This window comes from Harmonia axyridis, chromosome 1 (assembly GCF_914767665.1).
Source record: "Harmonia axyridis chromosome 1, icHarAxyr1.1, whole genome shotgun sequence".
NCBI lineage: Eukaryota > Metazoa > Arthropoda > Insecta > Coleoptera > Coccinellidae > Harmonia > Harmonia axyridis.
This window is the reverse complement of record NC_059501.1, coordinates 6,803,663-6,822,462: the sequence shown is the minus strand read 5'-3', so window position 1 is coordinate 6,822,462 and position 18,800 is coordinate 6,803,663. Positions and strand designations below refer to the sequence as shown.

Below are 18,800 nucleotides of genomic sequence, written 5' to 3'. Positions count from 1 at the left end.
ACGAGCAACGCACACGGTTTCGATTCTACACATCACTAATTTGTATCAACTGCTGAAATTTTCTACTCTTTTCTACTTTTTTACTTCTCTTTGAATACATTGTTGAAACGTACATCGTTCCATTTTTAGTAATTGTGCAAGTCATTTGTTAAAAGATGACAGTTTCAGAAGTGACAGCTGTCTAGATAGCAGGATATTCAAAATGCAATCTCTAATTGGATACCCTGAACATGCAGAGGAAATCAATTTTGCAATCTTATCAAATGTTATCACACATAAGAAAATTGAAAATATAAAATATATTCAAAAATGTAGCTTCTTATTGTCACATCCCTAGACATCGCTAGAGTGAAGGTTGTTCTAGTCACACCCTGTATAGCGAGAAATGAAATTGCTGTAATTGTCAAAAATGATACTATTATGGATTTTATAATAGGTACCCCCGTAAGTACCTTGTTGTAAAATGCTTAAATGTAAACTTATTTTTCCCACCCCCTTCCTATATTTCTTATCACATGCTGCATACTCACTATTTCAATGGCTCTCGTGGTCACAAAGAATATATTTTTTCCGCTCATGTAGGTACCTCAGGTACAATTACACAAAAGAAATTCCATACGGCTCATATTTTTCATTATACCCTGTATATCAAGTGATAACTGTATCAATTGTATATCATGCCATCATTATTCGTTTATACATACCTTAGATGAAACATATCAACATTTCGGAAAATTATTTTGCAACCAAGGTTCTTTATCCAGTCGCCTTTTGTCCTTTGAATCCAATCAACAAACTGATAACTAAAATATCCCTTAGTCAGATATTAACCATTTTCAAGAGTTCTTGGACTCACAAGATTCCACATTTTATTCAAATCTGTTGCGAACTAGCCATTCGATTGCTGAAAACATAATTCTTAACTTCGATTTGATAATAATTTTGTCATTCGATGACATAGCACAAAAATTCAACCACAGTTTTGAGTTGTCTACGGAATTGAATTGTCACTGTTCTAGTTACCTTCTCATAATCACAGATCAAAGAAATTCCTAAGCCCCGCCTACCAATCGATGATTGTTGGTAAACTGAGTTATAATTAATCTGTGCACTGACTTACAAAGATACGAGATTCACTTGAAGGAATCAGTTTTTCTCCAGATAGTTATTTTTAAGGTATTTTATGTTTATTTTTCAAACCAATTTCATTTGATATTATGATTCAGTTTATCAAATTGTGTTGATGATACTGAATAAGTTCTCTGTTACAGATTTATGATATGTCATGAGGCAGTTGTTGAAATTCATGATGAAAATGAAAGGCAACGAATTTCTAGAAAAATATTGAATGGGAATGAATATCAGTTCATAATTATGGAAACCTATTTCACATCAAGAAATACACCCATAGGTGAGTACTCAGATCAATTATTATATACTAGGTAGAATGTAGAATGAGGAAAACCATTTATCATGGAAAATGGCAAATACCTTCGTTCCTACCTTGTTTTATGAAATCTGGATTTGCCCAAAATGGTGAAATTGAGGTTATTTGGTATATTGACGATTGCAATTGTTGACTTGTTCTCGTAGACTGCTATTATTAATTCTTCAAGGTGTAACATAATGAAATATCATCAGATCCTGTCGATGTTCACAGACCCCTTTATAGTACCTATCACAGCCTATATCTACAAGGAAGTAAATTAATGTTGCAATTATTGTTCACCTTAAGTGAAACAAATCAATATTTCGATAAAATCCTTCTATACCTAGGGTCTTTGTCCAATATCCTTCGAATCAAATTCAAAATGAGAGGGCTGATAACATAAATATATCCTAGTCAGATCTCAATCATTTTCAGAGAGCTTGGACACACAGCTATACAGCTATTCCACATTTTATTGAAATCTGCGATTTAGCCATTCGGATACTGAAAACATTATTCTATACTTCGATTTGATCATTCATTTCATTCGATGACATAGCACAAAAATTCAACCACAGTTGCGTATCTTTTTGACGTTTTTGAATTTTCAATATTCTAGTTACCTACTCTTGATCATAGATTGAAGTTATTTCCTAAGCCCCGCCTACCAACCGATGATGTTGGTGAACTGAATTATTATTAGTCTGTGATACTGACTTGCAAAAATACAAGATTAACGTGAATCAATCAATTTTTCTCCAGATAGTTATTTTTGAGGTAATTTATACACATTTTTCACACAAGTTTCATTCGATATTATGATTAAGTTCATTAAATTGTGTTGATGAGACTGAAAATGTTTTCTGTTATAGATTTATGATGTTTCATCAGTCAATTGCTAACATTGATGATGAAAATAAAAGACAGTGAAGTTGGAGGAAATGATTGAATCGAAATTAATCTGAGTTTACAATGATGAGAGAATTAACCTATCGGTGAGTATGCAGACCGATTATTATAGGTTCATCCAAGCAAAACAATTATGTACATACAACTTCCAAATTCTAACTATAACCTAGATAATTTCAATCATGGTTACATGATTTGTTTCTACCATATTTTATGAGATCTGGAATCACCCAAAACTGTGAAATTGACAGTCGTTGAAGTATTTCTGTTTAAAGCCAACTGCTCAACTCAACATGTTGCCTTTGAATGCTCTTTCTACTCAAACCAAGTATAAAAAGTGTTTCAGAGTAAGATGATACTTAAGAGTATGCATCTTTGGGTGATTACAAGGAGACATTTTTGAAGTTACATTTCATTTTATAATTCAGTTTATCAAATTGTGTTGATGATACTGAATATGTTCTCTGTTATAGATTTATGATGTCTCATCAGGCAGTTGCTAACACTGATAATGAAAATGAAAGACCATGATGTTTTAGGAAAATATTGAATGGAAATGAATCGAAGTTTATTATGACGAAAAGCTCTGTCACATTAAGGAATACACCCATAGGTGAGTACTTAGATTAGTTATTATGCTTGGTAGAAAGTACATTTGAAAAAAACGATTTCCTTCAAATTCTGTCTATGAGGTAGATATTCTCAATCATGGAAAAAGACAAAAAGCTTTGATCCTACTTTTTCTAAAAACGAAATCAAAACTGGCAATGTTCATCAAAGAGTACGCCAACAACCATCATGAGTTTTAGCGTTAATAACTGGTAAAAAAGTATCTGAAACATATCTGAACAAAGGTGCTGCGTAATGCAGCACCTTTGATGGTTTTTGATGTTATATTTGTCTGTATTCCTTACTGTTATTTCTGACTAAATTACATTCTCATTCGGTACTTTTTCGGTAAATTTTTACCCATAGGATTTTTGTTGATAAAGCTAGAAATGCCGCCCCTTAGCTCTGGGTCTCCATTTATATTCTGTCTACCCTTTAAGGACGGCCCTGGTGACACCTACGCAATCTTTCGAATGATAGAATCATATAATATTGCTATATTGAATTAATCTACTTTTACTATTGGAAATGACACCCAAGTTTGTTGAAGTGGGTATATGTTGTAGCTACATGGTTAAAAATCGATGTTAACGATTCGCAAATTGGTGAATGCGCTAACGCACTAGACAACTACGTTGTTAAAATAAAAATATCTATTTTCTGAATGATATTCAGTATATGCAATAAGGATACATTACATTTTAATTACATTTATATCTCAAATGATATGGTAATAGTCTCGCATTCAATATAAATGTGATTTCTTGAAATTGGTTGTACTCTAAGTGTAAAATCTTAATATATTCATATTATTTTTTATCATATGTTATGCTCGATTTCACAAGGTTCTTTAATTATTAAACTGTTGTGCTATTATTGTTAGAGCAAGTGTTACGGTAAAGGTATTTTCACTAATTCTACAGTATGTGTAATATGTACTCAAATATGAGTCTATTGATCTTCGATTGTAGTAGCAACCAATTAAATAATTCTAGTTATTTTCAAGCATGCTAGTTATCATATTATTCTCTGATATTAAAATTACAAACCATTTTAATATATGAAGGTTGAATATTAAATTGAGAAAATGAAACAATAATCATGTATGATTATTAGATTATGTAAAATCGTTTGATTTCATCAGAAAAACTGGAATAACTACTAACGAGTGCTATGATCTGAATCAATAATTTACATCTTTCAACCTACACATGGAAAAATATCATAATTATTCATCAACTCGAGCATTGTTCCCTCTATATACCATTTCAACTGAGATAAACTTTCATATGAAGAGATAAGCATCATACATCCCCCGAGTTCTTCCACTTCATCATCCTAAACCAAGGAAAACTCATTTTGAACTTCTCGCATGAAAGGTCGTTTCACAAGTAAAACAGCTCACAAAACCTCCGTATACTATTTTATAAGAATTTATTACGCCCCAAGGATCCTACAGTAAATGAAGTAAAAGTTGAAGAAAACATAGACGACTGGAGAACATGACTTTTATTAAAATAAATTACAGTCACACATAGACGACAAGAAGATGGAGCCTTATTATGGTACATACTAAAATATAATATCTTGAGCAACAAAAAGCAACAAATTGTTCATATATAAAACCGGAAAGAAAAACAAACAATAATCATAATCTAGATGAACAGTATACATTTTATCCTTATCCTACGAATTTTACAGCTTTATGTACAACGTTTGGGTTAATAAATGTCTCCTGTTCTTCTTTCAGCCCAAACTTACTGCTGTTTCACCACTACCTTACATAACTTAACAATAACGTATACATTTTCTTGTACTTTCGTTTTCTGATAGCAAGGAGCTATTGGAACTAATTCCCTCTAAGATTAATATCAGATTTCTGACCAAAGGAACAAAATATCGATATCCATTATGGAGGCAAGAATAATTCAACTTTTTAGCAAACATTGAATATAGTGTGCATATTGATTTTAGTGCTTATTTGACTATGCCATATTTTTTTGCAATTTTGGACGGAGTTCAATTTGACCTTTTCCAACTATTGCAAAATCTCAAGCAAATATTGCAATGCAGATAGATCATTTGATTCATACAGATTTATTGGCTGAAACATGAGTCTGCCCAAGTGGCTTCATCAAATTTTACAGATAATTGAAAAAGTTTTATTTAATAGAATTGAATTTGATATGGAATATTAATTTGAGTCTAGATTATTTCGATCATTTTCAAAAGAATATTCGTCCAAATTGTATCAATTTTGAAAAATGCCAATTGTATGAGAATTATTATTGGTCTATCCTTCTTATCTCTTTTAGTGTTAACAATGTATGTTGATATTCAAGAATTTGGAAGTATATTCATGCATCAACACTTTCAGGTTGAGTCAGTTCATATAACTCAATCAATAGATGAGAAAATAATGCATGAAAAGAGGTATATCAAAATAGTAGAATTTTGGGTTTTAAAATAGTTAAAACTTAAAATCTGATATATTGAATTCATATTTGAATATTCTGAATAGCTAGTAACTGCTTTGACATATATTTCTCTTTCATCACATTGTTCAATTTTTTTTTCTGCTAAATAAGCATTAATTTCTGAACAAAATAAATGTATAAATAATTTTCAATAAAGTTTTGGAATTGAATAATCACATCAGATTATTAAGTTTTTGTTTAGCACACTATAAGCAATTTTGTATACTAAAGCGATCAATATAGGTACAAAATTGAAAGTTAACACTATATAGAAATAAACATATATCATCTATTCTAAATATCTAATTTCTAATGTCTTTAGTTTTAAATTCTTTCAGAGGTTCATCATTCGATAATATATACACTGTATTTTACATTTTATGTGATTAATACTTTATAGTACAAAGCGGTGCTCTACAAAAAGCTGATTCTAATTCATTTCGTTCAATTTACAAAATAGTTAATGCAGTACTTTTGGGCTTATGTGTTAATTATATTAATCCACTGGATTATTCCATACTGAGAATGTTCAATACGAAATATTCTAGTTGATGTGTATATATCTTAGAGATCCATCTGTGAATTTTCTACCACTAATGAAAAAATAAAATAAAATTCTTTAAAAATCAAAACAGTTGCACTTCGTTATTGCACAAAATTCTTTGCATAATATAGTTAATCTTGAATTTGGAAAATTTGTGTTCTTAAAACTATATTTACATCATATATAATTCCCATGATTCCAGGAATATTTCATATTTATATAATATATAGATTCTTATGAGTATATACACAGTGCACAATTAGCTATAATAGATTTCCCTTTGTATTTTCTTCTTACACCTAGTAGGATTACAAATTTACGTATATCGTTTCGTGATTTATGGCACGTTGAAAAATTGTAAATAAAAAAAAATTTCATTCGAAACACTGAATTTTGGGTTGCGAGATATAACCTCTTATCGTTGACTAGAACTGATAGTTCAAATCCAAAAAGAACTCTTTCAAATATAAGTTTTCGATAATTAAAATTATATTATAGTTTTTCACATTCACATCGAATTTTACAAATTTTACAAGAATGTCCCATTTGGCGTAGTGTTAACTGTCCGAAGGGGTGTTGGTATGTTGATGAGGGAGCAGCTCGTCCAAAATCCACTAGAGGTCTGAGGTCTACCAGAAGCCTGCCTCCTTGGGGTTCTGCAAAGATTCATAACGTAAATTTTTTGAAAATAATTTGAGCCAATTAAAAAACAAACAACTGAATTCTACAAAATAATGTTCGCTAATCTAAATAGCATAAAACAAAAAATGAATCAAACATTAAGTATATGTAGGTATAAATATTTGCCTGACATTGACATGAGTAACTACTTTTTGGAAGTCTTGGATCAGATAGACCTCAGACATCAAGAGCTGAAGTTGAATCTTTCAAGCCCTTACAAGTAGCTTGTCTATTTCTCTCACTTCTGTTTTTTTTTCCTTATACAGTGGTATTTATGTATTTAACATTTAATTTGGTTTCGATGGTTTCTTTTGATTCAAATTCAATTTTTTTTCTTGAGGTGATTGTTTAACTCAATCGGGCTTGCCGGGAACTGCGACCAAGTTGATCTTTTGTTCTTAACCCTACCTATTTATACAAACCCAGGGAGGTAGTCGATGTTGTTAATGAAACCGACATCCTTTGGATTCTTGGCTATTACATTGTGAGTATCCAGAACTGACTTTCCCATGTGAATGATTTAACTTAACATAACCACCATATAAGGCATTTCAATTCATCATTTTGGTCTATGAACTCTGGTTGTTGATAATGGAAAAATTGTGTTATTGAATTTGTGTTGAGATTGTCTGTTTCCATCGAAGTTTTTGAATTAAATAATTTCGGTCACTTTTATGTTTTTACATCAACAATACAAAAAAAAAAAATTAACACCTACAATATATAACAAATGTAGATTTCAAAATTTTAGAAGCAGTTTAAATACCTTACAATCTGACATCTGGAATTTTTCTAAATGGTAATCTCTGAAATGATTCGAATAAGAAACATCGAAGTATTCCAACTCATATGAAAACTCTATAAATGTTATCAAATTTCAAAAAATTCACAAGGGTATAAAGAAGTCTTACATTTAATAGGTAATACCTAGCTCTCTTCTGTTGCGATTGTTTTATACGTTTGCGGGCTTAATAAACCAATGATTATCCCATCATTTACATCTATTTGCCGTTTCATCACAACAAGTATTGTTTGCTATTTGTATTTTTCACAGAAATCAACTCATACTTGTTACTATTTGCGAGATATTTTTATACGAAAAGGTGAATTTTTTGCCCTTTTTCCAGAATGATAAAACCAAATTAAACTAGATAACATCAGATCAAGTATAGAACATAAATTTCTACGAATGTCAATCGCAATAAACGTACAGTCATACATTTATTTCCAACATACATGCCTAACCTCCCCTTCCGAACCAAGATGAGTCCTAACCTCAATCTCATAACAACGCATGATGCACGTCATCTTTCTAAACAGGATTCCAAGCTCGACATAATGACAAACGACAACCAGACATGCTACCAATTTTCCAAATTATACTTCTTGCAAGTACACAACGACCAACTTTCTTTCTTCTCCTAACCGGACAAACGGACAACGCTGTGAATTTCGGAGGCATACAGCCGGTCTAACTTCAAATTAAACTCAGTTAAAAGAGAGCCAATTAGAAGTGGCAAGATAGGAGATTTATTTCCATGGCAACGAGTTGCCTGTCGCCCGGTGAAGGATTGCCGGTCATGTGACTCAAACCCCCCGGGATGGGGTGAGGATGAGAATATGGAACGGGGCTGATTCGTTCAGGTCGCGATCGGCGTTGCCGGATCGGACGCTTCGGCGTGAGATTTGGGGAATTCTGTGGAAATTAATTATGAACAAAATCTTTTATGTTAATAAACATTTCTTTTTGAAATAAGGAAAAAATGATCAAAAAATTAATAATTATGTCTTTCTTTTCCATAGAATAATATCGCTACTTTATCAGAGAAAATTGATAATTGAGTTATATGTTAAGTCTTAGTCATTCCAATTCAACGTCAAATATTCTACCTCTCTTCGACTATTTAAACATTTCTGCCAAGTTGTGTCGAAAAATTAAAAGTTGGTGTTGTATTCTTTATGTCATAGAGTATACAGGGTGGGACACGGTCGATGGTACCCTAGACTTGGTACAATTTTATTGAAAATTTGGTTTCTTGGATAGGAACCACTTTTTTATTGATATTTTCAGCGTTGCTGCTTATATCAAAAAGTACTAACAACTTCGATATTACAAATAGAACAACTGCATATTATTATTTTTTCTGTTTTCCGTAGAATCTTGATTATTTAGGTATTAACTTCCTTGTACCAATCTCTAGCGCTTGTCAAGTAATTAATTAATTTGATATTGATTTTGTTGACACATATCAATCAGCAAAGTATTACTTTTCCTACCTAGGCAGCAAAGTGGTTATTATCAATGCGAATAAAACATTCGATATTTTATGACAATCAATATTTTTGCCACCTCCTTTATTTCTGGATGAGTAAGCAGGTACTTCTAAGTCGCACTCACTGTTCATAATATAAATATATCAGATATTTTTCCAAAAACTGTCAGATATTTCATAAGTTGTCAAACTATAATTATCATGGACATATACATTTCCATAGCAACCAACCATTCCAACAATTGCGATTTCTATCAAATTTTGTTTTAATTTATCACTACAGGAAAAATAAAAAGATTGTGGGAATTGTAATAAGTTTTCAAATATAATATCCTGCATGTAATATCCTTCATCTCAGAGTTCTGAATATTCCTCATTTCAAAGTATCTAATAAACCAAACCTAACTATCATTGTCTCATAATGATTCGAGATGAATTTCAACATAGATCTGGCAACGCCGCATCCCCTATATTCTCTCCGCTTTCTTCCCCGAAAAAGACGAAGGGGAAGTTACGAAATTCAGATAGATGACTAACTGATAAGAGTACTTTAGAATTCTGGGGAGTCTGGAGAATAGGAAGTTTTTTTAAGTGTAATATACGGCCTACTCAATTATGCGGGAAGAAAAATTCGATTTTCATGCATATCGAAGTCGGCCATGCTCACGGATGGGGTGCAACTTTTCTCGTTCAATACTCCCTTCACATATTTGAATAGAATAGAACTACAAATTCTTTAGGTGATACACCTAAAACGATTATTATATTGATGTACGCAACGTTTTTGATAGAATTTGAATTTTTTTTGAGGTTTGAGAACAGGAAAAAGTGGTTGTGGGCCAGATCTGGCAAATACGGTGGATGCAGAAGCAATTCGAAGCCCAATTCATGCAATTTTGCCATTGTTTTCATTGATTTGTGACACGGCGCAATAACGGGTTTTATTTTCGAGGTATATAACTTTAAGTTGGCATTACTGTTCAAGATGGCGACCGATTTAACAGCTGTCAAGTGATTTATTCTCAGTTTAGTTTGGCAATTCATCATGAATAGACTCACGCCTGAACAAAGCTTGCAAATAGTGCAATTTCATTTCGAAAATAATGGTTCTGTGCTGAATACGTTTCGCGCACTACGTCCATTTCATTTTGTTTAGCGATGAAGCGCACTTCTGGTTGAATGGCTACGTCAACAAACAAAACTGCCGCATTTGGAGTGAAGCTAATCCTCAAGTGTATGTCGAAACACCGTTCCATCCAGAAAAACTGACTGTTTGGTGCGCTTTATGGGCTGGTGGAATCATTGGTCCGAACTTCTTCAAAAAGGATGATGGCCAGAACGTTACAGTCAATGGTGATCGATATAGAGCCATGATTACTAACTTCTTCATTCCTGAATTGAAAAACCATGATGTCCAGGAGCTGTGGTTCCAACAAGACGGCGCAACATGTCACACAGCTCGTGCCACAATCGATTTATTGAAAGACACGTGTGGTGACCGCCTAATTTCACGTTTTGGACCTTTGAATTGGCCTCCAAGATCTTGTGATTTAACACCGCTGGACTACTTTCTGTGGGGCTATGTAAAGTCATTGGTCTATGCGGATAAGCCACAAACCCTTGACCATTTGGAAGACAACATTCGCCGTGTTATTGCCGATATACGGCCACAAATGTTGGAAAAAGTCATCGAAAATTGGACGTCCAGATTGGACTACATCCGAGGCAGCCGTGGCGGTCATATGCCAGAAATCATATTTAAAATGTAATGCCACAAGATTATTTTGCGGATGAATAAAATTCATTTCAATCGAATAATCCATCGTTGTTCTATTGCAATTTAAAGTTCTATAGATCTAAAAAAAACACCCTTCAGATCTCTCACAAAATTTAGAAAAAATTCCCTGAAATAGAAAACAGAACCTCGACTGAGTTAAAGCAGAATTTGCCACATTTCAAACAAAACTCAACCCTAATCAATCGATAACCGTTACCAATTAACGAATTCCACAACCACCAGACCTCCCATTATGTTCCCAGGGCACAGAATAACAATTCGTGATTGTTCCGATGAAGTTTTCCCAATTCTCGAAACAGGTAGGAGATTCCCACATTAATCAAGCCGTTTCAATATTCATCGAGATAGATGACCAGCGACTAGCCCAGTGTGTAAGAAGCGAAACGATCGAAACTTCCTAGATGAAGCCGTGAATTTCAATCGTTTTTACAGCCAACGTGCCCCCAGGCACAAACAATCAAGGTAGACACTAGTTTTGTATTAATGAATGAGTATGGAATAATTAACAATGTTAACGGACACAATGGAAGGATTACTAAAGGTTGGTGGGTTTAGACAAAATTTGATCGACCGATCAACTAGTTGGATGTAGGTTGAAATCAGTAGTGGTTCTGATAATGAACCGTAATTGAACAGAATAGTTATTTATAATACAAGTGCAGAAGGCATTGATATTCTTCCACGAGTTCAAAATTCAAAAACGAGCCACGAAGTGGCGAGTTTTGGAATGAACGAGTGGTAGAATGAGCCTTCTGTACGAGTATTATACATTATTTTCTCTAATTCATTGCATTTTCATTGAAATTAATGAAATATTTCCATAAATATCATTTAGTGATTTTTGAATTGAAAAATGTTGGTTGGCAAAACTGATTTCTTTAAGGCAAATTGATGAATTGACAGATAAAGCCGTAGCGGAAAGTTCGGAGTGCCAACATAGAATAATAAAATATAACCATGAAAACTGTGCGTTTCTGATATATTCTCGCACGATTTTGTTCTATAAGATGTGGAAGAATGAACGGAATAACCACAGAATTAGAGAAAAAATAAACTGCTTACGTATACTATACAACTGTTTCTCTATTTCAGTATCGTAAATGAGTTCATTACAGTTCTAAAAACAGTGCTGTAATGAACTCATTACAGCATCGTTTTCAGTAATATTTTTCGTTTTGTGGTTGTCTACAATGACTTCCGATCCTATCAAATTTCAACGCACGTCAGTTGTCACTATAATATAATTTGGATATAGTGAAATGATTTGCAACATTTTTCGCAATTTCTCTGAATTCTGATGGTGTTAAATCGATTTCGTCAGACATAATTCACGAATTTAATTCGTAATTATGAATTATTTCAAAATTCGAAACGTAGAATTCAAATTTAAATTTTATAATCTGTCAATTTTCGTAACAGTCATACCAACTGCCAAAATACAATTCAAATGTCACTAGGATGTTTCATCTGAATTTTTCATTGAATTTCGACAATATTCCACAAAACTTGACTGCAATAGAGAAAATATCGTCTAAAACTCGTTGCAGAAGGCAATTCCAACACTCATGCATTCGAAAATTCGCCTCTTCGTCGCTCGTTTTCGAATTTCGCATTCGTGTTGGAATAGGAGCCCAAACTGCAACTTGTTTCAGAATATACTATTACCTCACTGAGATGAATTTGTTCATTGTATTAAAGAATGGCAATCACCAACTTAGTTTCATCGATACAATGCACTTTTTCTTCAATGTAATGAAATTTTATCTTAACATATACACCTTTTGATGTTATGAATCGCTGCAGGCACTCTCGGCAGGTTCTTTCACTAATAGCGGTCTCACTCAGCTATTTGAGAGCATTCGATGAGCCCCAGCCGCAGATTTCTCCATATTAAATCAGAAAATTTAAACCTTCTGCAAATTACGAGAATTTGGTAGTAAGCTTACATGTTTAATCGAGAATAATTTCATGATACAGACACAAATCGACTAATATTTCGATGGCGTTATGTTTACAAATACCTGAGCTTCTTGTATGACATCTACGATCTATTTATTTCGACTACCACTTAACGCTACAGCCATCTATTTCAAAACGCGGAAGCAAAGTTGTACACCTAATACTTGTCGAATTTTGAAGGAAAAGATTGTAGTGTGTGCCTACCATAGAATAATAAATATAGATAGAACAAGTACACGCAATTTTCACCTGTCCCCAACATCGTTAGATTACGTTGTCGGATTGTGATATATTTTCAAATCCACAATTTTACTTTATCGTTGTAATTATTACATTGAATGAAATATATTTATTTGAGTGATTTCCGATTAAATATGCAAATATGAATATTCGGAATTCCGACATTCTTCCTAATTGTCGAATTTATAATAAGAAGAATATTTATTAATTTCTGTATCTACCTGCTGAATTTCGAGGTTTGGAAGCTTTTGCTCTCTCAGCGTCATCGGTTGTTTCACGTCGTTTGGCGCGCTTAAAGGTTGTTTCTTGAATTTCTGATATATTCAGGGATTTATTTCAATATATTTTGAGTTAATATGAGACGTTGATTCACAATGGGACATAAAAAGTGCTTTCTTTGTGGAGAAACTCGCAAATTAAGTGAAATATCGTATCACTGACATGTTTTGATATCCGCGCGCTTCATGTCAAATTCGATAGTTCATTATGGGGATAACATTTGCTTACTGAAAATGCCATATGCTCCCTCTATCTATGTTTATTACTCTTAGGTGACTACCGAAAAGCTCATCCGATCGCCACCCGGAAACCGCGTCAGGAGCGCGCATAAACAACCTCAAAACCTCGCAAAATTAACAGGCCTAGCGCGAAACAATTGAGTTGCGACGTCGGTCGTCGTCGTCTCGCACGCATTATGAAAATAATGGCCGTGTCGTCTTCTTGTCGCCCGGACCGCGCTTAATAAAGCGCGGGCCCCGGACGACAGAGGCGGCGGGGAAAACAATGCCCCATCATAAAACATTTAACGCGGCCCGATCAGATAAACCCGGAATGGGAACGGGCGCGCGTCCGCGTAACTGACCACTGACAACGCGAATGCGGATTCTATGGTCGTTATTCATCTTGAATTGGTGGCACGCTCCGACGCGGCGTCTGTGTCGTTAATGAATAAATTTGCGGGAAGAAATTTCGCCACTCGGCGCGCCGGTTACGTAATTGGCTGTGATTGTCGTTGGTTTGGTCTAATTGCGGATAGTTCAGACATTATTAGATGAGGCGATTCACCAAACTACAATTTTTTATAGCCTGGAAGGATCATAATCCAACAATTCGTCGTTAAATTCACGAAAAACTGATTCATAAAGAAGAATATTGGCCCCTAGATCGGACCCTGAGGGTCACCATCAGTAAAAACGCCAGAACTCTTAATATGCGAAATATTTTCAATTGCACTGCCGGTTTCAATGAATACCACTGTTTACTTGCTGAAACGTCCAGATCTTTTGGAACGACTAGAAACAATAATATTAGCTATCCATTTGCGAATAATATGGTTATTCTTCCAGTAAAGAACGAAACGTTCGGAATATAATCTCTTAATTTGTTGTTGTGAGCAGTTGAAGGATTTTTTTCAGAGTATGACTGTTAACATTTACCTTCGATTGCCGACATCATGCCGTCACTAAAATAAATGAACTATTGTGAATGCACTTCAGCAATGGCATGACTTCCACCATAACTTCTTATTTTTTAAATTTTTATTGTCTATATTGACGATGTAGTTACTTATTCTGTGCCTATTTATTTAATGCATATTAAGAATTTATTTTTGTTATTAGGTGTTGAACTTTTCTTCCGCCGTTTTGCAATAGATTGTAATAAATAGAGCGTAGATGCCATAAAATACGATAAGGTATTTGTAAACACAACGCCTACGAAATATTAATCGATTTGTGTCTGTATCATAAAGTTATTTCCAATTGAACATGTCAGTTTACGAGTCAAATTCTCGTCATTTCCAGGAGGTTTTACTTTCCTGCTTTAATATGGAGATTTCTACAGCTAAGGCTCATCAAATGCTCTCATATACCTATCATGAGGCCGCTAATAGTGAAATAACGTGCCGAGAGTGGTTTCAATGCTTCAAGAACGATGATTTCGACGACGAAGATCAGCATGGCGGTGGAAGAGAGAAGGTTTTCGAAGATGCAATTGGAGGCATTACTCGATCAAGACTCGTGTCAAATGCAACAAAATTTGGCAGGATCATTGAGAGTGACGCAACAAGCCATTTCAAAACGCCTGAAAGTTATGGGAATGATTCAGACCGAAGGAAATTGGGTGCCGTACGAGTTGAAGGCGATTGATGTTGAACGGCGTTTGTTTGCTCGTGAACAGCTGCTTGCAAGGCAAAGACGAAAAGGATTTCTGCATCACTTTGTGACTGGAGACGAAAAATTGGTTCATTAAGATAATCCCAAGCGCAGAAAATCATGGGGATATCCCGGCCACGCTTATACGTCGACGGCCAAAGCGAATATTTACTGTTCTAAGGTCATGCTCAGTATTTGGTGGGAACAGCTCGGCGTAGTGTATTATGAGTTGTTTATAATGAAAAAATAACAGGCGATTGTTATCGAACGTAATTAATACTTTGAGCCGAGTATTGAAAGACAAATGGCCACAATACAACGAGAGCCATGATAAAGTGATTTTACAACATGATAATGTTCGATCCCATGTTGCGAAAGTGGTCAAGAAATACTTGGAAGCGTTGAAATGGGAAGTCCTATGCCACCCGCCTTATTCTTCAGACGTTGCTCCCTCGGACTATCACTTGTTTCGATCAATGGTACACGGCCTGGCTGACCATCAATTCCGGTCTTATGAAGAAGTAAAAATTTGATCGATTCGGGTATCGCTTCAAAGGATGACCAGTTTTTCCAACGCGAGATTCGTACGCAGCCGGAAAATGTGAGAAAGTAGTGGCCAGCGATGGACAATACTTTGAATCATAAATGTATGACCAGTTTCTTTTCTATTGAAAATCCCATCATTTCTCTTTATTAACCATCGATTCCATAAGAATTTGAATGGATCATAATTAATTTTCCAGAATACAAGGAAATATTCGGAATATAATTTCAAAATTTGTTTTGTTTGACGATTGTTTTGGTAATCTGGCATCAACACAGTTCTTCGATATCTCACGTCATGCAATTAATAAAATAAATGAACTATAATATCATTAATTACTAAGTTTCTAGTACTAAGTAATAAATTATTTGACTTTTAATATCCGATCGATCTTGAAAGATAATTTTACGATCTGAGTAATCGAATTCACCATCTGAACTTCACACTAAATTAGATGCGAGAAGAGAAAAAACACCGTTAAAATAGGCCATATTTCAGGTCGGAGCAGCGTGATAAGTACTCGTTTATAAATATTTAGTGGTACATGAAGATAAATGGGAGGAAGGGTAGCAGATAAACCATAATTAGCGCGGTGTCATTTACACTTGTTATTTAAAATTAAAGTCCTTTATTTGCAGATATACATCTCCTGTTCTACCCCTCGCTTTTTTTTATATTAAAATTAACGCTCATCGTCGCAAACTTCACTGGGCTATCGCGTTTACAGACAGAGCAGACCGATGCTGCAGTTTTTTGTGTTAGATAACCAGGTTTTAATTTAGGGGATGCTTTCATCGTAATTGAATAGCATTTTATGATTGCGAGCCGACTTCTTTTCTTGATATTTCTATGTTGGGGTCAGTGCATCAATGAATTATGGGATAGATTTTACCAAGCATCAGATGTAGAGGAAAACAATTCAAACATTAGTAAATGGTTTATTATTTTTTCCCATCTAGACAAATATTTTAAATCCAAAGATTTTTTCCATAACAAACGATTTTTGAATAGAGTAATCAACCTCTTCGCAATCAAACCTGTTGCATCGAGAATCCTAGACTAGTCCAAAACAGAAAGTCTAATCGAGAGGTTGTGATGCTGTGAATGTCAGAATTATATTCAGGGACGAATATTGGAAAATTCATTACTTCGAAACTATTTGAGTTAGAACCTTGCAGCAAAAAATATAACTATCAAGAGTTATATAACAAGAGAAGACAAGTCGATCGCCTGTGATTGTTTCAGTCGGTTTTAACCACTCATAATACACTACGCCGAATTGGTTCCACCTAATACTGAGCATGACCTTGGTACCGTGAATATTCAGTTTAGCCGTCGACGTGGAAGCATGGCTGGGATATCCCCATGATTTTCTGGTCTTGCGATTATCGTAATTAACCTAATTTTCGTCTCCAGTCACAATGCGATGCAAAAATCCCTTCTGTCTTGGCCTTGCAAGCAGCTGCTCATAAGAAAACAAACGCTGTTCAACATCTTTTACCTTCAACTCGAACGGCACCCAATTTCCTTGTTTCTGAATCATTCCCATGACTTTCAGGCCTTTTGAAATGACTAGTTGCGTCACTACCAATAATCCTGTCAATTCTTCTTGCGTTTGACACGAGTCTTGATCAAGTTATGCTTCCAATTCTGCATCTTTGAAAACCTTATCTCTTCCATCACCATGCTGGTCTTCGTTCTTGAAGCGTTGAACCAACTCTCGGCACGTTCTTCCACTGATAGCGGCCTCACCATAAGTATTTGAGAGCATTCGATGAGCCGCAGCCGCAGATTTCTTCATATTGAAGCAGAAAATAGAAACCTCCCGCAAATGACGCGAATTTGGCTCGTAAGCTGACATGTTCAATCGAGAATAATTTTATGATGCAGACACAAATCGACTAATATTTCGATGGCGTTATGTTTACATATACCTAAGCTTATTGTATGACATCTACGACCTATTTATTTCGACTAATACTTACCGCTACAGCCATCTATTGCAAAACGGCGGTAGCGAAGTAGTACACCTAATAATTAATTATTAAAATTACCTGGAAAAAGACAATTTTTATTAATCAATATCTTCCTTTCTGGGATTGCTCAACTACGCATAAAGAAGAGACAGAAAAATATATTTTAGAACACAAAAAATTATATATCATATGTGAATCGGGCAAGTACAAGGTACTCCATAGCGTGTGGTGCCATCTACCGATCGAAAAATTCAATGTTTACCTACTTTATAGAGTGTAAAATGGAGAGACTAAGGTAGTGCGTATTGAGGAGACTATTATATTATATGAGCCCAATCGTTTCAGACCCACATCCGCCATGCTAGACTGGTTCCCTCTAATTAATATCTCCACGTTTATTTATATCAACAACCGTCCGAACGCAGAGAATACGAGACCAAGATGGGAATATTCCCCGCCAAGCAATACCTGAAATATGGGATTTCGAACAAGTTTACACAATGTTAATGCAAATCAATTGATTACGACTACCGCTAGCCCGTAAATCAATTATACCGTGATTTGATACATTAAGGGGCCCGTCAAATAGGCTGATTTATATCGACCATGATGAATTATTAACTTTTGGGCCTTGCTGAATAATGGTCGGAGTTGAATATATATGTCTGTGTACTGCGATGTTGGCCATCCTGATATCGTGATTAATTGTAGGAACACGGTATTTTATAACCCTTATTTGTTTGACCTCTATGGTTCGGCATGGTGTATGGCTGTTTGGATTGGCTGATGCAAGTTCCTAATATCGCGTCTCTGGGGTTTGGCGCGTCTGTGAAGTGATATGGATTGCAAATAGCGAAGGATGTATTGACTGTGCTAAGTATCTTGAAACAAGTGTTGGAATGATGAAAAGCCCAATAATCTTCATTCTATGTGAAAAGAACACTGCGAATTTTGAGCTATTGTTTATAATTCATTCCTAAACATAGTAATTTCTTCATTAGAGCCAAATTTCTTTCCCTGGAGCATTTTTTTGAGGTTTGCAAAGAACCAGTAATGACTGGGAGGGGGGGACTGAACTAGAGAATAAGCTGCAAGCGCAATTCGATCAATTTAACCAAGGTTTTCATCGTTTGTGTTGAGGAGACGGTTTTCACCCACTGTTTTTCGTTAATCAGTTTTCAGAGAATCATGAGAATTGTAATATTGAA

The 18,800-nt window shown here is 34.7% G+C and overlaps 1 protein-coding gene across 2 annotated transcripts in view; it reads right to left on the bottom strand.

The window, feature by feature from the left end:
- Positions 1-4,439: 4,439 nt before the first annotated feature.
- LOC123680847 (homeotic protein ultrabithorax) overlaps positions 4,440-18,800 on the bottom strand; it is a 270,094-nt gene continuing 255,733 nt past the window's right edge. For both annotated transcript variants that reach the window (XR_006747575.1, XM_045618965.1), the window contains one exon: positions 4,440-6,624. The gene's annotated coding sequence lies outside the window, so the exon portion shown is untranslated. The remainder of the gene's footprint in view (positions 6,625-18,800) is intronic.